The sequence below is a fragment of the Arachis ipaensis genome, chromosome B10 (assembly GCF_000816755.2).
Source record: "Arachis ipaensis cultivar K30076 chromosome B10, Araip1.1, whole genome shotgun sequence".
NCBI classification, from domain to species: Eukaryota; Viridiplantae; Streptophyta; class Magnoliopsida; order Fabales; family Fabaceae; genus Arachis; species Arachis ipaensis.
Window position 1 is genome coordinate 7,378,866 of NC_029794.2, and position 5,070 is coordinate 7,383,935.

Here is a 5,070-nt window from a genome sequence, read left to right on the forward strand (position 1 = left end):
ATGGAGGTCTAGAGATCTAAAAATGATCAAAAGATGTCTAATACAACAGTAAAAAGTCCTATTTATACTAAACTAGTTACTAGGGTTTACAGAAGTAAGTAATTGATGCATAAATCCACTTCCGGGGCCCACTTGGTGTGTGCTTGGGCTGAGCTTGAATGTTACACGTGCAGAGGCTCTTTCTGGAGTTGAACGCCAGGTTGTAACGTGTTTCTGGCATTCAACTCTGGTTCGTGACGTGTTTCTGGCGTTTAACTCCAGACTGCAGCGTAGAACTGGCGTTCAACACCCTTTTGCGTCATTTAAACTCGGTCAAAGTATGGACTATTATATATTGATGGAAAGCCCTGGATGTCTACTTTCCAACGCAATTCGAAGCGCTCCATTTTGAGTTCTGTAGCTCCATAAAATCTACTTTGAGTGCAGGGAGGTCAGAATCCAACAGCATCAGCAGTCCTTCTTCAACCTCTGAATCTGATTTTTGCTCAAGTCCCTCAATTTCAGCCAGAAAATACCTGAAATCACAGAAAAACACACAAACTCATATTAAAGTCCAGAAATGTGAATTTAACATAAAAACTAATGAAAACATCCCTAAAAGTAACTAGATTCTACTAAAAACATACTAAAAACAATGCCAAAAAGCGTATAAATTATCCGCTCATCACAACACCAAACTTAAATTGTTGCTTGTCCCCAAGCAACTGAAAATCAAATAGGATAAAAAGAAGAGAATATACTATAAATTCCAAACTATCAATGAAACATAGCTCCAATCAGATGAGTGGGATTGTAGCTTTTTGCCTCTTGAATAGTTTTGGCATCTCACTTTATCCATTGAGGTTCAGAATGATTGGCATCTATAGAAACTCAGAGTTCAGATAGTGTTATTGATTCTCCTAGTTCAGTATGGTGATTCTTGAACAAAGCTACTTTATGAGTCTTGGCCGTGGCCCTAAGCACTTTGTTTTCCAGTATTACCACCGGATACATAAATGCCACAGACACATAATTGGGTGAACCTTTTCAGATTGTGACTCAGCTTTGCTAAAGTCCCCAATTAGAGGTGTCCAAGGTTCTTAAGCACACTCTTCTTTTGCTTTGGACCTTGACTTTAACCGCTCAGTCTCAAGTTTTCACTTGACACCTTCACGCCACAAGCACATGGTTAGGGACAGCTTGGTTTAGCCGCTTAGGCCAGGATTTTATTCCTTTAGGCCCTCCTATCCACTGATGCTCAAAGCCTTGGGATCCTTTTTATTTATCCTTGCCTTTTGGTTTTAACGGTTGTTGGCTTTTTGCTCTTGCCTCTTGGTTTTAAGAGCTTTTGGCTTTTTCTGCTTGCTTTTTCTCTTTTTATAATTTTTTTTCGCCCCTTTTTGATGGTGGTGTTTCCTTCTTGAGGAACCAATGATGTCCTTGAGCTCTTCTATGTCTCTTCCTTGTCTTTGTTGCTCCTCCCTCATTGGTTTTTGATCTTCTCTAATTTCATGAAGGATGATGGAGTGCTCTTGATGTTCCACCCTTAGTTGTCCCATGTTGGAACTTAATTCTCCTAGGGAGGTGTTGATTTGCTCCCAATAGTTTTGTGGAGGAAGATGCATTTGAGACATCTCCGGGATCTCATGGTGATGAACTTCATGCGTCTATTGAGATCCATGAATGGGCTCTCTTGCTTGCTCCATCCTTTTCTTAGTGATGGGCTTCTCTTCCTCAATGGGAATATCTCCTTCTATGAAAGCTCCAGCTGAGTAACATAGATGGCAAATAAGATGAGGGAAAGCTAGCCTTGCCTTGGGGGAGGACTTTTCGGCTATTTTGTAGAGTTCAAGAGAGATGACTTCATGAACTTCTACTTCCTTTCCAGTCATGATGCTATGAATCATGATGGCCCGATCCACAGTAACTTCAGATTGGTTGCTAGTGGGGATGATGGAGCGTTGGATGAACTCCAACTATCCTCTAGCCATAGGCTTGAGGTCCAGTCTTCTTAGTTGAACCGGCTTGCCTTTGGAGTCAATCTTCCATTGAGCTCCTTCCACACATATGTCCATGAGGACTTGGTCCAACCTTTGATTAAAGTTGACCCTTCTAGTGTAGGGACATGCATCTCCTTGCATCATGGGCAAGTTAAATGCCAACCTCACGTTTTCTGGACTAAAATCTAAGTATTTCCCCCGAACCATAGTGAGATAATTCTTTGGGTTCGGGTTCTTACTTTGATCATGGTTCCTAGTGATCCATGCATTGGCATAGAACTCTTGAACCATTAGGATACCGACTTGTTGGATGGGGTTTGTTAGAACTTCCCAACCTTTTCTTTGGATTTCATGTCGGATCTCCGGATACTCATTTCTCTTGAGCTTGAAAGGGACCTCGGGGATCACCTTCTTCTTGGCCACAACATCATAGAAGTGGTCTTGATGAGCTTTGGAGATGAATCTTTCCATCTCTCATGACTCGGAGGTGGAAGTTTTTGTCTTCCCTTTCCCTTTTCTAGAGGATTCTCCGGTCTTGGGTGCCATCAATGGTAATGGAAAAAAAAAGCTTATGCTTTTACCACACCAAACTTAAAATTTTGCTCGCCCTCGAGCAAGAGAAGAAAGAATAGATGAAGAAGAAGAAGAAAATATGGAGGAGAGGAGGGAAAGGTGTATTCGGCCAAGAAGAGAAGAGAGGGTTGTGTGGTGTGAAAATGAGGAAGAATGGAGGGCTTTATATAGGGAAGGGAGGGGGGTAAGGTTCGGCCATAAGGGTGGGTTTTGGGTGGGAAATTGATTTTGAATTTTGAAGGTAGGTGGAGTTTATGAGGTAGGTTTATGGGGAAGAGTGGATGATGTGAGTGGTGAAGTGGTGATAGGGAAGAGAGATTGAGGTGATTGGTGAAGAGTTTTGTGGAAGAGTGTTTATTGGGAAGAGAAGATGAACATTGAGAAGAGGGAAGAGAGTGAGTGGTGGTATGTGGGGATCCTGTGGGGTCCACAGATGCTGAGATGATCCTGTGGGGTCTACAGATCCTGAGGTGTCAAGAAATTTCATCCTTGCACCAATTAGGCATGTAAAATGCCTTTGCATGTAATTCTGGCGTTTAAACGCCGAATTGATGCTTGTTCTGGGCGTTCAACGCCCAGATGCAGCATATTTCTGGCGTTGAACGCCAACCAGATACTTGTTTTTGGCGTTCAGTGCCAGCTCTTCTTCACTGTGCATTTCTGGCGTCTGGACGCCAGGATGATGCTTGTTTCTGGCATTCAACACCAGAAACATGCTCTGTTCTGGCGTTGAACGCCAGACAGATACTCCTTATTGGCGTTTAAACACCAGTGAGATCCTCCTCCAGGGTGTGATTTTTCTTCTGCTATTTTTTATTCTATTTTCAGTTTTTTTTATTTATTTTTCACACAGAGCCTTTTCAAAGATCATGGTGCCTATGGTACAAGGTATTAAGAACTTTCCAGGATCCTGTTTCTTCTGAGGTAATGTCAGTTGATCCAGATCACTCAGTTCATTGGTGAACAAGGGAGGTTCATCTTCCCAAGTCTCAATACCAAATAATTTGGCATTTAGTTTCATGATTGTACCAAGGTACTTGGTAACTTACTCCTTAGTAACATCCTCATTCTCTTCAGAAGAGGAATACTCATCAGAGCTCATGAATGGCATAAGGAGGTTTAATGGAATCTCTATGGTCTCTAGTTGAGTCTCAGATTCCTTTGGTTCCTCAGAGGGAAACTCCTTATTGATCACTGGACGTCCCAGGAGGTCTTCCTCCTTGGGATTCACGTCCTCCTCCTCTTTTGTGGTTTCGGCCATGATGGTCATTTCAATGGCCTTGCACTCTCCTTTTGGCTTTTCTTCTGTATTGCTTGGGAGAGTACTAGGAGGGATTTCAGTGACTCTTTTACTCAGCTGGCCCACTTGTGCCTCCAAATTTCTAATGGAGGACCTTGTTTCATTCATGAAACTTACAGTGGCCTTAGATAGATCAGAGACTAAGTTTGCTAAATTAGAAATATTTTGTTCAGAGTTCTCTGTCTGTCGCTGAGTGGATGATGGAAAAGGTTTACTATTGTTAAACCTATTTCTTCCACCATTATTAAAGCCTTGTTGAGGCTTTTGTTGATCCTTCCATGAGAGATTTGGGTGATTTCTCTATGAGGGATTATAGGTGTTTCCATAAGGTTCACCCATATAATTTACCTCTGCTATTGCATGGTTCTCAGGATCATAAGCTTCTTCTTCAGAAGATGCCTCTTGAGTACTGTTGGATGCAACTTGCATTCCATTCAGACTCTGAGAAATCATATTGACTTGCTGAGTCAATATTTTATTCTGAGCCAATATGCCATTCAGAGTATCAATTTCAAGAACTCCCTTCTTCTGAGGCATCCCATTACTCACAGGATTCCTCTCAGAAGTGTACATAAACTGGTTATTAGCAACCATGTCAATAAGTTCTTGAGCTTCTGTAGGCGTTTTCTTTAGGTGAATGGATCCACCTGCAGAAGTATCCAATGACATCTTAGATAACTCAGACAGACCATCATAGAATATATCCAGGATGGTCCATTCTGAAAGCATGTCAGAAGGACACTTTTTGGTCAGTTGCTTGTATCTCTCCCAAGCTTCATAGAGGGATTCACCTTCTTTCTGTCTGAAGGTTTGAACATCCACTCTAAGCTTACTAAGCTTTTCAGGAGGAAAGAACTTGGCTAAGAAAGTCGTGACCAGCTTATCCCAAGAGTTCAGGCTATCTTTGGGTTGAGAGTCCAACCATACTCTAGCTCTGTCTCTTACAGCAAAAGGGAAAAGTATGAGCCTGTAGACTTCAGGATCTACTCTATTAGTCTTAACAGTATCATAGATCTGCAAAAATTCAGTTAAGAACTGAAAAGGATCTTCAGATGGAAGTCCATGGAACTTGCAGTTCTGCTGCATCAGAGAAACTAATTGAGGTTTCAGCTCAAAATTGTTTGCTCCAATGGTGGGGATGGAGATGCTTCTTCCATGTAAATTAGTCACCAAGTATCCTCCTTGCATTATTATTATTTTCGGCTGCCATCTCCTCTT